Genomic DNA, 22,359 nt, shown 5'->3' on the forward strand with positions numbered 1-22,359 from the left:
TTGAATAAATGCATGGAACAAAACTCTATTTCCCATTCTCCCCATCCCTGCTAACCTACACAGGATTGAATGTGTTCAAGGTAGAAATTTTAAAACCACAGATATATTGCAGTTGTTTGTTAAAGCTATTGGTCTACATTAATAAATATACCGTGTGACAGTGTTAAAGTTACTAGAACTTCTCTAAACTCAGTATCTTCGTCAGTAAACTGAGAATAACAATGCACCTAATTGAGGGGATTGGTGTGACATTTAATAAGAAAATGTTTGTACAATACTGAGCACGATGCTTGGCACACAGTGAACAATCAATAAATACCATCTACTGACATGGTTCAGTGTGTGTTAGCTATTACAATATTAGATGAGTTGGAAAAAAAGAAAACCGAATCATTTCTTTTGCTTGGTAATATATCTCTATACTTGGACACATACAGAACCCAGTCCTTATATTTAACCAGTGCTAATACCATATATACTGATTAAGTACTCCTTTGAAGATCTGGAGTCCTACAGAGCTGAGATTAATGTTAAGCTGGATAAGTCACCATTACAACAGCTGCTTGAACCACTGGAGTGTACCCAATCGCTCTCCAAATTGAAAACTCTGAGGAATCACTATTAGGCATTATATCCCCAAGCATAACAACTCCCATAAGTTTCAGAACACCATGGAGTCAATAGAAGAACAGCCTACTCAGAGACTGCACCAACTGAAAAAGATCCTGCCTCTGCTGTCATCATCAATTACAGTGTATTAAGGTCCCACAGGGTGCAGTGCTTAATGAATGGCCTTACTTAATAGATGTTAACTAAATTACACCTAGAAAATACCCATGCACCCAAGAAAAGTACTATACTATGCCAGATGAGGAAGGCCAGATTTCTCAGTTAGATTCTCCAAATGCCTACATGTCTCCTCAAAGTAGAGTATGAAAGCAAAAGAAGCTTTTTCCTTCCCCATAGTCTGCCCTATTCTAATACCTAAGTCAGGCACCTGTACACCTTGACTCTGGACATAACCACTTTATCACCAGGATCTGAAAATGAATTTCAGAGAATGGAAATCAGGTCAAAGACCTAAAATGGAAGAGTAGAAGGTCAGCCCCCAACCTGAGCCAGTTCTCTTCATCTAGCCTCTCAGGTAACGATGGCTGGTCACTGCAGCTAAAATGCAAAACACAAAAGAAGACCTTTTACTTTAACCCAGGTGTCTGCTTATCATAGTGCAGAATACAGGAGAACATTTTTAAATTGGCAGGCAGTCGGCAGGGTCAGGTTTTTTTGTTTGTTTGTTTTTGTTTTTGTTTTTTTTGAGACGGAGTCTTGCTCTGTCACCCAGGCTGGAGTGCAGTGGCATGATCTCCGCTCACTGCAACCTCCGCCTCCTGGGTTCAAGCCAATCTCCTGCCTCAGCCTCCCCAGTAGCTGGGATTATAGGTGCGCAACACAACGCCCAGCTAATTTTTGTATTTTTAGTAGAGACGGGGTTTCACCATGTTGGCTAGGCTGGTCTCGAACTCCTGACTCATGATCCACCTGCCTTGGCCTCCCAAAGTGCTGAGATTACAGGCGTGAGACACTGTGCCCAGCCTTTTTTTTTTTTTTTGAGAACTTAATGAAAGTTAGTAGGAATCCTCTCTCAAAATACACACACCACACACACACACACACACACACACACACACACACACACAAACTGCATTTCAAATTTATAGACCCTCCCATTGTAACTCTGCAACAGTAGCTTTCATGCTTCAGAGTGCATGAAAAAGCCCCTGGAGGGCTTCTTAAAGCACAGGCCCCCTGAGTTTCTGATTCCATTAGTCTGGGTGACTTGGGCCTGAGAATATGCACTTCTAACAGGTTCTGATGATGCTGATGCTGCTGTGTCTGGGAACCACTCCCTGAGAGCTGCCACTCTAGGACTCTATGGACCAAGTTGAAAGTATCTACTCCAAGAAGTCCACTTTGGAGCATTTCAAATGCTGGGAACAGGGGCCCATCAATATGTCATAGGGCAGAAGACAAAGATCCTAACTCTCAGCAACACTGAGCTCTGATCTGTGACCTTCAGCAAATTCTCATCTATAGCTGGTGAAATCCTTCTGGTCTTTTCCTCTGATTCCTGCTTCTCTCCCCACCCCTCAGCCTCCCCCTTTCTTTATTCCTTTCTGTCTCAGGACCTCCATGTTTATGCATTGTTCTCCTTCCCCATCTGTTTCTGTGTGCATATGTATGGGTAACTAGATGCCTGAGCTTACCTCTGTCCCTCTCTTATTGTCCCCAATCTCTTTCCCTAGGTACACTATAATAGGAAACTATATTTGCATTTACAATTTGTTGTAGCTATTCAATTAAGTTTTATGACGCATATTCTTAATTTTGAAGCAGGTAAATGGGATATTTTATATTTGTCTCTAAGGATATAAAATACTAAAGCCTCTTAATATTTTTCCTAGGATAACTCACATCTTGGTTAACAGAGGAAAACATTCCCATCTTTTTTTTTAATACAAGCACTATGTAATAGAACTTTCTGTAACGACAAACATGTTTTGATTCTGCACTGTACAACTCAGTAGTAGCTACTGGCCACGTGTGGCTACTGAGCACTTAAAATACAGCTATAATGACTGAGGAAGTGAATTTTTTATCTTAAAGTAGTTTTAAATTTAAATAGCCACATGTGCCTAGTGGCTACAGTAGTGAACAGTGCAGCTCAATATTGTCTACCTTGAACATTTATATAAAGTATACGTACAGGATGCAGATACCTTTCAAAATCTCTCAAGCTATGCTAGGTCACCTCAACATCAAAACAGAAATGCATCCGTCCCCTAATCTTCTCATGAAACCCATGTTGCATAAACAAGGAGTTATGTTTTTAACTTAAAATAATAATAATAATAATGTAATTGTAAAGAAAGCCACGTCAGACACTGAAGAGATTTTTCTCCCAGTCACCTAGGAGCTGAAAACCTTCTCTCCAGGGAGGAACATAACCATCTGTGTGCATCGGTTGGACCAGCACTGTTTGCTCCACTTGAACAGGGACTGGAAAGCAACAGCACGAACATCCAAATCATTCATTAATAGATACCCAGAATCTCACTGGTAAATAATACAGCATCAAGTCTTGTTGCAGTCTCCAAAGTATCTCAACTCCTGTTTTGGTGATTACTTTGGCTCTCAAGAAATCTCAAAAATTCTACAAATCTCTCCAATCAAAATTACTTTAAACTTACATTAATTTACAGACACATGCCATGTGGCCCCTTTTCAAAGCTACTATGAGAAAGTAAGTGAACTGATAGGGCGTAATAATTTCAAATGGATCATGGAATCACTGTTCAGCCTCCATTTTAAAACTTCTCTCATGTTACAGACTCAGATTCTTCATCAAACATCTTCAAATCTTCCTATCCCTAGGGTTTTGAGCTAAGAAAATATAAAAATTAAGTCTTCTTCTTTTTTTTTTTTTTTTTTGAGATGGAGTCTTGCTCTGTGGCCCAGGCTGGAGTGCAAGGGCACGATCACAGCTCACTGCAACCTCCGCCTCCCAGGTTCAAGCAATTCTCCTGTCTCAGCCTCCTGAGTAGCTGGGATTACAGGCGCCCGCCACCACATCTGGCTAATTTTTGTATTTTTGGTAGAGATGGGGTTTCTCCATGTTGGTCAGGCTGGTCTCGAACTCCTGACGTCATGATCCACCCGCCTCGGCCTCCCAAAGTGCTAGGATTACAGGCATGAGCCATCACGCCCGGCCCTAAAAATTAAGTCTTGTTAGAGACTACATCTGCCCGTGAAGACCTTGAAATCTGTGCTATGGAAATAGAAAACAAATCAGATTTCACTATCTTTAATTGTTGTCCATTAATTCTATCCTCAACAAGGATTCATACCATTGACAAAAGTTCCTTAGGAGAAATCTGAGTTTTCCTAGGGCCTAATACAACATCTGTATTGGTTATAAGGCATTATATCTGTATGGCACTTAAGAACTTATTAATTGCCTTCATTTACACTGACCTCCAATCCTCACCACATTGGGAAGTGGATGTTACAGCCTCACTTTTACAGATGAGGATATTTAGGATCAGAGGGTCTAATTGATAAGGAAATGATCAATTGAAACAGACATGTAGGTAGAAAAGAAATCTAAATTGCAGACAAGTAGGTTTGGGTCACAAGGCTAGAGAATAATATCAAACTCTCCATTATCTTAAATTTAGCACATAATATGTTTTGAGAAGCAAAATTGCCATTTCACATTGAATTAACCACGTGGAACTTAGCCCAGGCTGTCCCAAGGCAGATTAATAAAAACTGAATTTGTGAGAGTGCCTTTGAACCTTCTTGAAGTACATGTTATCGTATGTGAGGATTTTACAGATGCATTTTGTTTCTGAATCAAGGATTGGCACATTGTAAGAGCTTGATATAATGACAGGACTCTTTCCCCTGAAACCAGTCAGAAGCCAAAAACCTCATAAATGTTTACCATAATAAATCACCTTAATATATCTCACTTTGCTAAGCTGTTACCCAATTAGTGTAATGTAAGCCAAGTCTGAACTCAGTGTAAACCTATTAAAGAAATTTACTTACCACTGAATTGACCTGTTTTGAACACTGAGCCATATTTTCAGGGACAGATTAAGAAACAGATTCTAGCCTGAATATAGAAGACTTTTTTCCTTTAAATAAAATCTATATGTGGAGCATAGAACTTATACAGCCTTTATTTGAAGTTCCAACATGAAGTGATATTCTGTTGAACACTTTTCGGGTAGCTATGGCAACAGTGATTATCACCACATACTACCAACCAAAATACCACCTGCATCCACGTCTATTCTAGACCCTTAATTAACAAGAAAAGCCCAGTTCAAATTCCCAGTTGGTAAATTTGGCAGAAAACTTTTTTTAAAATGTTGGGAAATCTATTTAGCTTTGGCTTCTGTGTTTGCTTCACAGAGTTTTGTTGTTGTTGTTGTTGTTATCTTTCGGAACAACTTAAGTCTGACTCTCTTCCTGCTCACACCAGAACCACCCACACACACTGTTAAGTTTCTGGAGAAATAGAGGTTTCGGCATTTCCTCTTCTAAGGAGTTAATCAGTAATAAGATCTCCAGGGGCCCCCCAAAGTACTCCTTTCAAACAATTATCCATGTACATGAGAATTTCAGGCTTGTTTTTAGTTTCTCTGTAGGAAGGAGGGGAGATGGAAGGGAAACAGAAACAGGAGGTAAAGACTGAAGAGAAAGGAAGCTAGAAAAAGAAAACAGAAGGAAAACGAGCGAAGAAAAGAAAGAAAATGAGCCCAGGATCAAAAAAAGAAGAGAACAATTTATTTCAATCTGTGAGGAAGAAGGCAAAGGGGAAAACATGCAGAATCCATGGAAAGCAGAAACAGGCTTCATACAGGCTTAGAATGGAAGGTTCTGCAATTGACTAATTGCAGGAACTGCTCCAGTTCGTCACTGCTCCCTATTTCAATGCCCTGTATCTTGTAACTTTAAACTGCCCACCGACTCCAACTTTGGACTCAGCCACGAACTTGCTTTGGCCAGTGGGATATTAGCAAATGTGATGCAACCAGATGCTTGACAAGTGCTTGTGAGAGTAGACTTGCTTGCTCCCGCCCTTTACCACTGTTATGAGAACATACTTGGAGAATGAAAGACACATTCTGAGCTGAGCTGAGGTGCTACTATCTTCCCAGCCAACGCCATCTCAGATCAGCTGACAGCTAGCATACCCAGAGATATCTGAGCCCAGCCAGTATCAGGAAAGTTGCCTAGGTCAACTAGCAGCTGACTGCAGACACAGGAGTGAGCCCTGCCCAGATCAGCTAAATAAATGCACATTGTTGTAAGCCACCTAGGAGGTTTGCGATGCAGCATTACTGTGGCAATACATAACCAATGTAAGTATATACCCTGATAATCAAGGAGCTCATTCCATCCCCATTATATTAATGATTTCTACCACGTAATCTTTTAACTAAGTATCAAAATTCCATAGGAAAATAGAATGTAGAATAATCTTAAAATAAATAGAGTCAATGCAAATTTTTGGACATGATAGGTGTTATTAACCAACAAAGTAAAAAAACCCAGGATATTCCCCAAGGTAAAGTCATTGAGATTCTACAACCACAGAAAACTTGGAAAAAAGCCAGCCAATCCTATTTTAGGATAAATTAAATTTAGGTAATTACAAGGACACAGCAAACTTTGTCCACAGTCACTAACACTGCACCAACTAATGGACTAAAAAGTTTGCAAATTCTCAGGTGCCCTATTAATTGCAGCTGAAGAGCTATAACAATAAAAGCGGTTTTCTCCAGCTGTGGGCCTAAGGGTAAACAGGGTAGGTGATCCCTGATGAATCTGTGCTGCCAACTGCAAGAACAGAGGGTAACAGCTGCTATCAACACCACACTCCCTAGCTTAAAATAAAAATAACAAATGAATTGTCATTTAAACAACAACAACAAAATACCTTGAACACATATGGGCAAGAGCACTGCATTCACCTTCTGTAAACTGTACTACACAAAGAAAAACATGACTGGAAAGTGGACAATACAAGCAATTAGAATAGAAAGGTTTCTTTGCCTGTAAAGCTGAGTTACATTTTCTTTTCAATGAGAAGTGCTCGGGGGGAATTCTTAGAGGGTCACTGGTAAAGGGATACCTGTGTACTAAGTGAATGAGACAATATTCTCTGAATCTCAAGTCATATGTTTAATCAAAGACCCTGTTAGGTATGCAGCTGAGTAAATAGAGTAGTAATATATTGACAAACAATGGATTTTTAATTGACTTCAGTAATCAGGGAACAGTGGCGTGAACAATCTCTGAATTATTTTATTATGATCTTGGAAGGCATTTTTTCATTGACAATGACAATAACTTGAAAGGAGAAAAAGAAACACCTTGGCAGAATCTGAAGGACTTCTAGTTTTGTATTCTGATCATTATCCAACTCATGCGTGGTACCCACGGCATGGCAAAAATTGCCAGTCTCTCTCCTCAGCAACTGGAACCCCACTCTGTCTCACACCTTCCTCGGGTGGATGGTACAGTAAGGATAAGATAACTATTGTGTTTACAAGGTCTTTTCTAATGTGTGAGGGGTAAGAAGACAGCTGACTCTGGTTCCTTGAATCTTTTCCTTCTTTCCTGTTTTTAATGGTTTCCAGATGCCAGGAAGATAGTTCAGAGATGAGGAAATCAGAGGAATCCAGTGAAAAGCAGTGATGCTTCAAGCCCCTTGAGATTTGTTCATCCATCCATCTACCCATCCATCCATCCAACAAACTCAATTCAAATATTGGATGCCTACTATGTGCCTGCTATGTGTTAAGTGCTGTGGAAACACTGATGCACAAAGAAAAAGAGTGAGAGAGATATATAAGAGATATAAGAGAGATATATATAAGTCCTTACAATACAGCACTAGGGTGCCACAGTGGAGAGTGTAGGAGTGCCGTGGTAGCCTTGGGGAAGGACTGACCAAATATACCTGCGGAGTGGAGTTGGGGAGGCATCATGGTGGAAAAGAAGCTGGGCTCCTACTTAGAGAGTCTGCAACAAAATCAGCCAGACAATGGAAAGTTTACTTCACAATGATATTTTAAGTGGGTCTTGTCTCAGAAGTGCAACCAACAAACCCTTATCATCCTCGAGCCTCCATTAATAGGCTCTAAAATCTCAAATTCTAAAGTTTAGGAATATAGATGTATGTGAATTAATACAAAAGTCTGAACGCCTTAGCATGAAAAATTGCTACCATTACGTGGGCCTGGAATATTTGTGGAACATCTTATTAGATTCCAGAAACTGCACTAGGCATGCTGTCTTATTTGTTTAAAAGAGGGGCAAAGGCTTGGTTATAATTCCTTCAATGCATGTGAAATCTCTGAGATTTACACTAATAGATTTGGCAGACTTTCCATATCTACTTACACAATGAAATGTACTTTGGATTTAGGTTTTTCTCTCTAAAAATGAGATACTGTTTTAATTTGAAAAGCATATGTTAGTAAAGAAAACAAAATATGTTTTTTCCCACTAAAATGGTCACCTTAAGAATGTTACGTTATACTGAGAGATCTAATCAGAAAGACTTTTAACACAAGTATTTTGTTTTCCCCACATGAATAAATTTTACTTTTTGTCCTTGAGAAGAAAGGCCAAGAAAACTTGCCACTGATTAAGGAGAGGGGACTCAAATACATTGCATTTTCGTAAATGAGTCCCTTGGATTTATGGGCTGATTCCATTATGGAGCCAAGGAAGTGCATTGTGTCATTATCACCTGACTTCTGTTTCTTCACTTTGTAGAGAGTAAATTCAAAGACGACTACTGAAAAGAAGCCAATGAAACAATTTCAAAAGCATTTCCAAAACTTACTCTGGATTGTAAACAAAGATAATCCAACAAAAAATGAAAAGGCCATGCTTTGTAGTCTGGAGACCATAATTTACAGTGTTTATAAGATTTTTCTGTTTCAAAGTTCAAAATGAAGGGTAGTCAATTTATGAACCTCATTTAATCCTTTGAATAACCTCATGAAGTAGGAATTATCACTATTTTACAAGTGAGGAGAATGAGGCTCAGAAAGGTTTAAGAGAAGGTTGTAAGTGAAGCAGCCAAGACTGGATTGTAGGACTGATGGACTTCAAAAGCCATTGTTTTACCATTAAAACACATTACCTGTTGATATAATTTGGTTGTCTGTCCGCTCCAAATCTCATGTTGAAATCTAATCCCCAATGCTGGAGGTGAAGCCTGCTGGGAAGTGACTGGATCATGGGGATTGATATGGTTTGGCTGTTCCCCATTCAAATCTCATCTTTAACTATAGCTCCTATAATCCCTACGTGTTGTGGGAGGGACCTGCTGGGAGGTAATTGAATCATGCGGGGTGGGTTTTTCCTGTGCTGTTCTCGTGATAGTGAATAAGTCTCATGAGATCTGATGGTTTTATTAAGGAGAGTTGCCCTGCACACGCTATCTTGCCTGCTGCCATTGAAGACATGCCTTTGTTGCTCCTTTGCCTTCTGCCATGATTGTGAGGCCTCCCCAGGCATGTGGAACTGTGAATCCATCATACCTCTTTCGTTTATAAATGACCCAGTCTTGGATATGTCCTTTAGCAGCATGAAAACGGACTAATACAGGGCTGGATCCCTCATAGATGGCTTAGCACCATCCCCATGGTAATGAGTGCATTCTCCCTGTAAGTTCACACGAGATCTGGTTGTTTAAAAGAGTGTGGCACTTCCTCTTCTCTCTCTCTTGCCCCTACTCTTGCCATGTGACATGCTGGCTCCTCCTTGCCTTCTGCCATGATTGTAAGCTCCCTGAAACCCTCACCAGAAGCAGATGCTAGCACCATGCTTCTTGTAATGTGTGCAGAACCATGAACCAATTAAACGTCTTTTCTTTATAAATTACGCAGCCTCAGGTATTTCCTTACAGCAACGCAAGAACAGCCTAACACACCTGTGATTAAACCCTTTTCTGTTTGATTTGACTATTAAAATACTACATTCTGTTGATGCTATGGAACTAGCTAAAAGACTGCTGAATCTGGAGTCTGGTAAAACTAATAAATGACAGATTTATCAATTAGCTTCACTACTGTTTGAGGAGATAACAATACCAATCATAAGAGACAAAAATGGAGCAAGCTCATCCTCTCCTTAGATTCAAGTGTCAAGACAGGGAAGGATAAAATATTAAACCAAAATGAGAAGAAAAAACAAAAAAAATAGATTTTGTATGATTGGAGAAAACTTAATTACAGATACATATGGCCCTTTAAGAGAAGGCAACAGTTAAATCTTCTGTTTCATTTTGTTTCCTCTTTCTCCCAGAAAGGATGTGTGGGCCAGAAATATAATACTTCTATAATTTTAAAGCACTTTACGGTATGTTTTCATACAGATTACTGCATTTGATCTTCACAACTACTCTATGAAGTGAGATTTAACAGTGTTCCCATTTGATGTATGGGGAGGGACACTGAGTTCAGAGCAGCTAAGCAACTTGCTGAAGCATGTAAACTGTGCTTGACACAGCACTCAATGCCAGGTTTTCTGATCTGAAGTCCTTCTTTTGAACAAAACACTGCTTCTCCTTCCTGCTTTGAGCCAAAGAGAAACAACATAAAAAGGGATGAGAAACAAAGAAAATCATATAAATTATAAGACAAATCACATAAAAGCTGAGGTCAGCTCATGTCCAAAAGCATTTGGCATTAAATTAGCATTCAAGCGAATTAATAAAATATAAGTCTTCTATCAGAGTCTATGTATACAATCATAATTTAAAAAAATAAGGTATTTGGGGGTTAAAAATCAAGTGGGAAAAATATTTCATTTCATCTTATAATACACCTTATACTTTAAACTCCATTTTCTGCTTCTACATTGTTTGGTATTTGATTTAATAAACTATTAGGCCTGTAGCAGATTCTCAGTAAGTGTGTCCACTGAGAATTTTTAGCATGAAAAAGCCTGCATATGAATTTTATTATTATATTTAGGCAAACATGGATCTATACTATCAAATTTTGCTGATTTGTTTTAAAATGGTGGAATAAAATGCTGAAATATTGGTTCAGCTTTTACAGAGTGAACCAATATTCATCTTGCATATGTTGATTGATGTCTCATGTTTCCCTAGAATGTATAAAAACAAACTGTGCTCTGATCACCTTGGGCACAGGTCGCCAGGACCTCCTGAGGTTGTGTCACAGGCGAGCGTCCTCAACCTTGGCAAAATAAACGTTCTAAATTAACTGAGACCTGTCTCAGATTTTCTGGTTTCACATTTCGGTAACCATGGAGGGATTCTGAGTGGAGATGCCCCTGACCTTTGACCTATCAGTGCTTGGTACCGGCATGAGCTAACTTTATGGCTCAAACCAATAGGACAATTTGCTGAGGTCCGAGAGCACCCCCTCCAGACAATCCCTGATCTCCAAAAATTTGGACGAGATATAAAGTTTATTTTGCTGTACAACTCCTTTTTTTTTGGAGTTGTACTTGCTTCCAATAAGGAAGTCAAGACTTCCTGCTTCCATGTCGATGGAAGACAGGTAACTCCTTTATGGAGTTTGATCTCACTTCCAACGCAGAAGATGAGGTTTTTTTTTCCTGCTTCTGGGTTGGTAGAGAGCAGTCTACAGCCTGAGACCCATCCCTAGGTAAGTAACTGAATTGGGGTTTGTCTTGGCTAAAGTTAAGACTAACAACCAGCTGGTCTTAATTACTCCTTACCATTAGAGTGCTCAGTAATCAGATAAGTTGTACGATCGTTTGTTTTGCCTAACTGGTTTTTTTGTTGTTGTTTATTTCTGTTTTTGTTGTTGTTTTGGTCTTTTTCCCATTAGGTTTGACCGACTCTATTCGACGTGATCAAATCCGAAGGAAAGTTCCAAGTTATGGGGAACAAGGCCTTTAAAGGGGCTAAATTCACACACACACAAAAGTGGTGTGGTGGGGGGGAGAAAAACAACCAGCAAAAGGAAAAAAACATGGATTTTTTATTTGGACTACTTAAAGGGCTTTATTTACATAACAAGGCCACCGTTTTGCTAGCTAGGCCAAACTGAAAGAGCAATGGCTGTCACCCCATGCTGCAATTTGATATCTAAGGTCTTTGCTTTTATTTATTTATTTTTTTACCACGACAGCCTGGGTTTGGTTCTTAAATCAAGGCCTTTCTGGTTTGATACTTGGTACTTCTAAAATAGCTGAAATTTCTCCTAGCTAAAATATGGTAATGAAATTTAAAAGGATTTTTTTAAAAGGAGATCAATGGTTAAAAGTCAGCTTAATTAAAAGGCTAACATCCAAGATGTGTGTGTGTGTGTGTGCATGTGTGCATGTTTGCATTTAAAAGGCTTTCATGTTTTTCTTTGTTGTTTTTCTCTCCTAGGACTTTGTCTCTTTTTTTAAGCAAAAGTTTTTTTTCTTCTCAGTTGACTGAATTCTGTTTTCGCCTGATTTTTTATTATTTATTTATTTATTTATTTATTTATTTTGGAGACGGAGTCTTGCTCTGTCACCCAGGCTGGAGTGCAGTGGCCTGATCTCGGCTCACTGCAAGCTCCGCCTCCCAGGTTCACGCCATTCTCCTGCCTCAGCCTCCTGAGTAGCTGGGACTACAGTTGCCCGTGACCACGCCCGGCTAATTTTTTGTATTTTTTAGTAGAGATGGTGTTTCACCATGTTAGCCAGGATGGTCTCGATCTCCTGACTTTGTGATCCGCCCGTCTCGGCCTCCCAAAGTGCTGGGATTACAGGTGTGAGCCACCGTGCCCGGCCTGATTTTTTAATTAAAATAGTTATTGCAACAGAGGCTACTGTTTTTAAGGAAGAGTGTAGTTTGGACACTTAAAAATGTCTTTGTTTAAAAAATTTTTGAAGTGCACTGTAAAAGCATCACATGGTCTAGTCTTATAATTCTCCCTTTTTGGAGACCCAAGATTCAGTGTGAGCTCTGCCCAGAGCTTAGAGATCCAGTGAAAAAAAAAATAGGTAGTCCCTATCTAAATAAAATTTGTCTCCTTATACAATCCTATAATAAATTTCTGTAATTTTATGTTTGATTTGGCATCCATCTTTAATCTCCCTCTAGCACCACCAGACTTTTTCTCTCTGTACCTTGAGATGTAAATTTTGCTATCTGATTTTTCATCTAAGAGTTATTTCTTTTAATATGCAAATTTAAGGCTATTTAGCTGACAACTACCTTGGGTAAGATAGAAAAAAAAAAGGAAAAAAAGGAAGTCTTTATGAATCTATAAGATGTACTTCTATCAGCATGCCTAATACGTCTGTATATTTATGTGTTGTGTATACAATGTGTCACTACTAAAAATATATAAAAGAGCTCTAATTAATTGGCTTAAAAAAAAATAAAAGGGCTTAAGCCAGATACTAAAAAAAAGACGAGTCAAATGCTTTTCAAGTTCACGTGACTTAAGTAAACTCTTTAATAAATAAGCTGGCTTTTAAAATATTTAGTAAAATAACATTAGAAATGTCTTAAGAATTTGCCAGCAGACATTTTTCTTTGCATTTATTAATCAAGAAATTTCATACTTATCCCTGACAAGTACTACAAGGTGTCAAAATTCGGCATGGGGTTACAAAACTATAAACCCCAGGTGGGCGGATGACCTGAGGTTGGGAGTTCAAGATCAGCCTGACCAACATGGAGAAACCCCGTCTCTACTAAAAACACAAAATTAGCCAGGCATGGTGGTATATGCCTGTAATCCCAGCTACTCAGGAGGCTGAGGCAGGAGAATTGCTTGAACCTGGGAGGCGGAGGATGCAGTGAGCCGAGATCGCGCCATTGTAATCCAGCCTGGGCAACAAGAGCGAAACTCTGTCTCAAAACCAAAACAAAACCATAAACCCAGCCCAAAACAGAATGATCTTTGCTTTTGTAATCTTTAATAAATAAGACATTGATATTGGGTTAATAAAAATAGCTACACCTTAAATTTAGTAAGACTAACATAACTTTAATCTTGTGGCTTTAGCTGGTCTAGTCCACAGTCAGTAAGGCTTCTTATTGCCTTTATTTCAAAGCTAAACTATAAACTAAGTTGCTCCCAAAGTTAGTTCAGCCTATGCCCAGGAATGAACAAGGACATCTTGGAGGTTAAAAGCAAGATGGACTCAGTTACATCAAATCTTTTTCACTGTCTCAGTTATAATTTTGCAATGGCAGTTTTATAACATTAAGTCATGACTATTGAAGTTTTCATAAATAATCTAGGTAAACAATTAAAATAAAATAATTCAGTAAATGTAATGTGATAAATACTTGTAGACTAACTTGTCATAATTTGGAATGTAAAGTTAAATTAAATTAAATAATAGATAATTCATTATTTGGGTATTTTCAAATAAAAATATATTGTAGAAAAACATTCTTTCTTAAAAAAGTGTCCTTTTTAAAAGGGTGAAAAATGTTTGTCTAATTCAAAGGTTATTTAAAGGTTATGTATAAAACAAGGTCAAAGGAACGAGGAAATAAGAGAAATGTAAAGAAAGTTACAGAAATAAAGAGGTTTTTTTGGTTAGAAAGCTTAAAGGGAAATAATTTTATATGAGAAAGAATCTTGTATGGTAAATTTAGACCTAGAATAAAATGACTGGTTGTTTAAGAAAGAGGGATGTTCAGAACAAACCAGAAAGTTCAAGCATGTCATGAATGGTCTAAGTAAGTCACAATAAAAGGATTGATATATTTTTAAAAACTTATACAATTAAGTTGTCTATAATTAAAGAGAAATGATAATGGTCTTTCTAGAGATTGTGTTTGATGTTTAAAAACACTTATACACTAAATAATTGGATAGAACAATGAAATTTTCTTAAGAGATTGATTGACTCTTAATATATTAAAAAAGATTTTAATTTTTTTAACCCAAAGTTCAACTTTTATTGCATCTCTACGTTTTCGGTTTTCTCTCCCCTTTTAAAGGGCACAAAATAGTAACGCTCTCCTTAGACTTATTTTCAGCTTATATAAGTTTGTTTTCCCGGATGCTGCTGCAGTGGCCCAATGCTAAGAATGTTATCGTAGAGGTCTAAAGGAAATGTTTTCTTCCAACATAATATACTGCGCAGTGCAGCAGGTCTTTTCTCTTGCCTTTTGGTAACTGCCCTAACAGATTTTACATTTTATCAAAACAATTCATATATCATTAAGTTTTGATTTGCTTAGAAATAACTGATATTAAAACATTTAACTAAGATTATTACATCCATGTATCTTTCTGTATGTGCTTTTAAAGTCCTTGTGACATTGAGTTACAGGGCTTTAATTCCTGAGTTCTAAAAAGGACATCAAGTCCTGCCAAATCTTAAACACTGACAGCAATTAAAGCTGCATCTTCAGGCCCCGTAAAAGACGCCAGTCAGAATAAACTATATTCCTAAGACACAGGGCCAGAAATTAAAGCTACTGAACTCCTCAAGGCCCAGGAACTATCGCAGAAGAGGTAGGTGCATGAGATTGTGGGGGCCAATTTTTTAAAGATAAAATAGGATCAGTTTCTCTATAAATTAATCATGAATGTCAAAGGCACACTGATGCAAGACCAGCATATAAGCCCCTGTGTCAGATTAACAAGATTTTTCTTGAAGCATTAACTGACTGCTTAATAAAGGCTGTAAAGTTTATAAAAGCCTTATGGAAGTTGTATCTTATGGTGAAGAATAAAGTTTTATAGGTTGCTTATAAAATTTTCAAAAACAAATTTAAATGGTTTCATGCTGTTTTTATTAGGGCTTATTGTTTGGAAAATTAAATCTCCTCTCTCAAAGAATGAAGGTTTTCACGTTTTCTGAAATCCTTGAGTTATCACATTGCTTAAATGAATGACTTATTTTACAATGAATGACCTGTGATCCTATTTTGTGATATCAAGTGTTTTAAACCTTTGATATTTGACAAACTTTCCAAAATCAAATTATAAATTATGTCGTTTTCCGACCTAATTAATCCTTTAAGATATTAGGTTCCCAAAAGTCTAAAAATGACATAACTTGGCTTATTTGGTATAAAAATTACACAGGAAGCATTGTCAAATATGAAATGGTGTTTCTTTTTCTTTGGGCTGTATTTGTATAAATATGTTATTGGTATGTGTTCCAAAATCATGGGAAACTCCTACAATTCTGATATGATTTAATGTACATTATCAGTAATAATTATCATTATTATGTTAAATTATTGTGTGCCACAGAGGTAACAAATTTCCTTGTCAATTGTGTCATCTTTAACTATGGCTATCCTAAAACCTTTTGTCATCCACAGACAATTGTCTTCTTTTGGACTTCCTTACAAGGTGGTTTTATAATCAGCTATAGAACTCTAACAGGTGTTCTTAAATGCAGGTTTCTGATCACTTTGGAGATTGTAACATTAGAATAGAGGAAAAAACTTTCAGGACTCTCACGGAGAGCTGAAATGTTCATGAATATCAAACAGAACAGGAAGTAACCGCGTAAACCAAACTGATAGAAGACTAAAGTAATCTTTTTTAACTTTTTGGTTAAAACGTTGCTGATCTTTTGTTTTGTTTTTCAGAGTCAACAAAACTTTTCTTTTAACCTGTTTATAGCTTTTATCAATTGAGTAAAATATACTCCTATGAACAAAATTTGGAGCATATTTGTTTCTCTCTACCTGATTTCTCCAGAATTTGGAAACTATTATTTGTGGGTATTCTTAGCTTAAAACAATATATTTATTTGCATAAATGCAATAAGAATTTCATTTGTAACAGAACACAATTAGAGAAACTGGTTATTTTGCCAAGACTTTGATTGGAATGATGTGCTTTCCTTTAAGGAATCAAACTTGACTTATGGAGCCAATAAAAGCCCTGTGATTAAAACTGGCCTCATCCTTTGTTTACACAGCTGCTGTACAGGGTTCCTGACCTGTGGTAAGTAAAAAATGTCACTTTCTGACAGGCCCAGGAGCCCCAAGTTTATCTTGGAACCTCAAGAGCAGAGGATCACCCAACTCATAGGTATTTGATGGCACAAACTTATGGCTGGGCTCGACTTTAAAAAAGTCTTATCTGAGATTCTCCTATGAAACATAGTTCCATTGAAACCAATTTAAAAGCCTATGTAAAAAAATAGTTATTCTTGCTGCACTGTATACAAATTATTAGGCCAAGTATAATAAAGCAAACCAGTCCTACCATGATTTGTCTTTAGTAAAAATGGAAAACTGGGGAGAGAAAATTTATATTTCAAAACTATAGCACACCTGTTGTTAGATTTTAGTCTTGCCTAATGTTTTTCAATTTTTATTATTGTCTACAGTTTGGGCTGAATTCTAATTTTTCCTAGCTACAAGTCTTAAAAATAATATTTTCCTTTTTTTGCTTATTTCTTTTCCTTTTTCCCATTTTTTCCTAATTTGAAATCACTGAAAACTAAGCTGTACTTGTGTAAAGCCCTGTGAACTGAAGCTAGACAACTTAAACTTCAGAAGCAGATAACAGCAACCTATTTACATACATAAGCCACTATCTTTCTTTTCTTTTCTTTTTTTTTTTTTTTTGAGATGTAATCTTGCTCTGTTGCCCAGGCTGGAGTGCAGTGGCGCGATCTTGGCTCACTGCAACCTCTGACTTCCGGTTTCAAGCGATTCTCCTGCCTCAGCCTCTCTACAGGTGCATGCCACCACGCCCAGCTAATTTTTGTATTTTTAGTAGAGCTAAGATTTTACCACATTGTCCAGGCTGGTCTCGAACTCCTGACCTTGTGATCCACCGGCCTCAGCCTCCCAAAGTGCTGAGATTACAGGCGTGAGCCATGGGGTCCGGCCATAAGCCACTTTCATACCTGCTAACTGATGTATGGACTCCAGAGTAATGTGGCCTATATCAATTTTCCAGGATTGTTCTTTTATTTGTTGTTGTTTCTCTCCCTTCCTCCCCCTATTTTCTCTTCATAGGACATGAGACTTTACAACCTGCTAAAAATGAGCTTTCCTAATAACTTGGGACCTGCCAATCTAGGAATAAACCATCCAAATCATGAAAGATCAGATGAAACCTGATACCAGAGACTCGTTTTCTCCTAAAATGCTTCTCCAACAAATTTTTGAAAAGAGAAGGGGGTAAATGTGAAAAGAGAAGAAGTCATGGAGCCCCCAAATCACTAAGCTAAAGGAAAAAGTCAAGCTGGGAACTGCATAGGGCCCACCTGCCTCCCATTCTATTCAAAGTCACCCCTCTGCTCACTGACATAAATGCGCATCCAATTGCCTCCTTTGGAGAGGTTAATCAGAAACTCAGAAGAATGTAACCATTTGTCTCTTATCTACCTATGACCTGGAAGTCCCCTCCCTGCTTTGCTTCGAGTTTGCTTGCCTTTAAAGACTGAACCAATATTCATCTTGTATGTGTTGACTGATGTCTCATGTCTCCCTAGAATGTATAAAACCAAACTGTGCCCTGACCACCTTGGACACATGTTGTCAGGACACATAACCTCCTGAAGTTGTGTCAAGAGTACACATCTTCAACCTTGGCAAAATAAACTTTCTAAATTAACTGAGACCTGTTTCAGATTTTCAGTGTTCACATCATCCATCAAATGGGGACATTAATAAATTCCACTTCATGGAGTAGTTGTAAAGATTAAATGCAATAATCTATGTGAAAATACACTGTAAAGTGCTTTAAAATTATAAAAGTACTATATTTCTGCTCCAAACATTATTTCTGGGAGAAAGAGGAAATAAAACAAAACAAAACTTAGGCAAAAATGTCCACAGTTTAGAATTCTATAACACCATGACCAAATGGCAGTGCAAATAACTAGGGTGTGTTAGACAACTCTTGCAGTAATAATACTGGGAAAAAAATCCTCAATTTCAATAGCTTACAATAACAAACTTTATTTTTCTTGCCCATGGGTTTGTGGGTAGACTGCATTTCAGCTTATCTTGACTGGGTTTCGCTGTGACAGGTTGGACTCCAGGCTTCACGTTCATACGTGTAATGCATAACTTCAACATTCTGAGATCAGAAGCTACTTGAGCAATGTACTTCTCATGGTGGATGGTAGAATTGCAAGGAATGAAGCCAAACCATCTGAGCACATTTGAACCTGCTGCTCATCCGTAACTAATATTCCATTGTCCAAAGCAAGACGCATGGCCAAAGCTTGTATCAATGGAGCAGGGAAATAAACCCTATCTCCTTTAGTGGGACACAGCACACAGTAAGTGCATAGATGTATAATTCTATTACAAGGAGGGAGTGAAGAGTTGGAAAAATTAATTCTATCTACAATATGGGAAATTTTCTTTTTTTAAAGACCAAAGGAACTTCATATCATCTCTGCCTCCAAGATATGACATACTATATATAGAGCAATAGTATGGGAAATTTTCTTACATCAAATTTGCATTAGCCAAAGTCATAAAATAACTTTGTTTTCAACTCCCCCCAATATTTAAATGATTGTTGTTAAAATATTGACATGTTGTGTACTAGAAGTACCCAGAAATTATAAGAAATAGGATCAGACTTTGAAAGACCTTGAGAACCATGCCAAGAAGTTTAGCCTTGACCCAAGAATAACAGGAAGCTATTAAGGCCCCTTTAACTTTGTATTCAGAGACCCCAAAATAACCTTCCTTCTATATCTCACTACAATGTTAGCCCAGGTGTACATACCAACAAAATTGGGTTTATCCTCCTTGCCCATACCTAGTGGGGCTTTCAGTACACTAGGCAGATAGTTACACATCAAATTTTGCTGATTTATTTTAAAATGATGGAAATAAAAATTATGTTTCTCATGGTGTCTGCCCTCTTTCTATTGAGGCTCTACTTAAGAGAAGAGTACTATTTCTTTCTTTATAACTTCCTTTTTTCTGCCCCAACTTTGTCTTCATTGCCTCTATTGTCCCACTATTGTCTGTTATATAAGCAGGCCCATGTACGTGATTCAGAAGAACTTCAGGGCCCAACTACTAAAAATTCCATTGCTCCTGTCTCCCTGGATGCTATAGTAACATGTACAAGGATAGAACACCAAGCACATATGGCACTCTCTCTATGCTTATTAGCATTGAGTCTTATTAGTCTTACTAGACTTCCTCTGTATCTTCTTTTAATATTCTGACTAATGTAACCTCTTTGCTTCCCCAAAACTGTGACAAGGGCATGTGTCTTACTCTGTTTGTGTTGCTATAAAAGAATACCTGAGGCTGGGTAATTTATTACAAAAAAGAGGTTTATTTCACATAGAGTTCTGCAGGCTAAATAAGAAGCATGGCACCAGAGTCTGGTTCTGTGGAGGGCTTCAGGCTGCTTCCACTCATGGCAGAAGGTGAAGGGGAGCCCGTGTATGCAGGAATCACATGGTGAGAGAGGAAGCAAGACAAACGGGAGGGAGACGCCAAACTGATTTAAACAACCAGCTCTTGTGGGAACTAATAGATAATGAACTTATTCATTACCAAGAGGATGGCATTAAGCCATTCATGAGGGATCCACCCCCACGACCCAAACACCTCCCATTAGGCCCCACCTCCAACATTAGGGATCAAATTTCAACATGAGGTTTGTGGGACAAATATATCCAAACTATAGCAGCGTGGATGGGAACCAGCTTACTGAGATTTCTTCCTGAGGAAATGGATTTTGATTTATAGAGTGAAACTGGGAAGGATATGACAAATGGAAGTGCTTACTCATTTTATACCTGAAAAAATTAGGAAAGCTTTTACCCTCTAACTACAAATAGATTTCTTGAGTACTTATTCATTCATTCATTAACCCATTCAATATGTTAATTAAATGCCTACAATGTTCCAGGTACAGTGCTAGGACCTGAAAATACATTATGAGCTGAAACAGACACTTTTGTAGCCCTGTTACCAGAGAAATTGGTATAGTGGAAAAAATAATGGACTTCAAGCCAAAAAGAGCAGTGGTCTCCCAAATACTGGCCAAATAATTTTTCTCGTCTCTAAAATGTAGATAAAGATATTTATTCTACTTTCCTCCCAGGAAAAACTATATCAATTGCTGCCATTTATGTGCAACCACAGTACAAATGCCTTACATTAGTATTATTTTGAGTTTTTAATAACAACAGAACGCTTTAGTGTAATTACTTTACTCTAAGTACCCTTGTATCCCTCATTACTGCTCTGTAACAAGAGGCCACAAAATCTCAGTAGAACAAAACAATAACCATTTAACTTCATTCTTGTGAGTCTACAGATCAGCTAGTGTCGTTCTGCTTCATGTGGCAGGTGTGTGGGTCAGCTAGGGTGACTCTAATCCACATATCTCTTATTCTGGGATCAGTGAGCTACCAGGGAGGCACGTTGTTTTCAAGACAGTGGCAAAAGCACAATAAAGAGAAGCAGAAATGTGAGAGGGTTCTTAAGGCCTAGGTTCAGAATTGGTGCACTGTCATTTCTATCCATGTTCCATTGCTCCAAGAAAATCATGTGGCCAAGCCCAACATCAATGAGGTGGAGAAATATATGCCCACAGTGGCAGAGAGAAGGAAGTGAAGATTTGCTAAATAATCACCTATGTCATCCCAACTCTCCTTTTCTCTAGTTAAGATTAAAAAATAATAACTTGGGTTAGGACATATGCTTTCAACATGCCATATTCCTGCTCAAAAGCCACACTGCAATGGCTCTGTAGTACATGTTTATTAAACAAGCCAGCAGTGATCACTAACCCCCTTCTCCCTTGGCACCTGAATAAGAGAGGCTGGAAAGCCCAATACTTCCTTTCCCATCCTCCTTTGCCTAAAAGGATAAGCATATAGCCCAGTCCTGTCCAGTGAAACAAAGTCAGAAGTCTGACAGAGGCTTTTGGAAAAACTTTTGTTCCCTTTATAAAGTGTCACGTGTGAGAATAGAGCTGGCTGGCAACACCATTTCCCCTTCTTTCCAATATGAATGTAGAAGTGATACCATTTTATGACTAATAGGACAAGCCAACATCCTCAGGACTGGTTCACTGGTGGCATTACCAGACATCTGATGTGAGTAAAATAAAGCCTTATTTGTTAAAGTCACTTTTGGGTTACTTGAAGATAAAATGCATCCTATATAGACTCTCAATTGTCTTAGATAAAATCGAAACTCTTCTGCATGGCTTTCCATGGCCTTATTAACTTGGATCCCATCTGCCTACCCAACCTTTGCAAACATGAACCCTCAACCCAGGCCACACTACTCTCTTCATGTCTTTGCTCTTGGAATGCCCTCTCTCTTCCCATTTGCTAATCCAGCTACAATCCATTCTTCAACACCCAGCTCATATCCAACTTTCTTCATGCAATTCAACTCAAAGTGAACTCTTTCCTTTTCTGAAACCCAGTTGAGAGTCAATCCAACAAGAACCTAGCTTAGCTTTTGTGTTCTCAACATTGATTGGGTACCTGTCTCATAACCCTTAACAAGAGTGAACATTTCTTACGGATGTCTCCCCATGGCTCTGAGTGGTACTACTCTTGGAATATAGCACAATAAAATAAAAATGTATTATTATAAATAGGACATAGTTTCTACTTTATAAATAGGCTGGCATCCAAGTAATTTTCAAGTACTCAGTTGTCTGGAAGTTAGAATATATTTTCTATAGAAAATCCAACCAATCTACTTCCCTAGAGATGTAAAGAGAAAAGCATCTCCTCATCTTTCCTTTACCCTAGATAAGCCCTAATGCAATATTCATCTATTTGTTCATTCATATAACAAATATTTATCTGGTACCTATAATATTGGTCATGTAGCATTAC

The sequence above is a fragment of the Pongo abelii genome, chromosome X (assembly GCF_028885655.2).
Source record: "Pongo abelii isolate AG06213 chromosome X, NHGRI_mPonAbe1-v2.0_pri, whole genome shotgun sequence".
Taxonomy (NCBI): Eukaryota; Metazoa; Chordata; class Mammalia; order Primates; family Hominidae; genus Pongo; species Pongo abelii.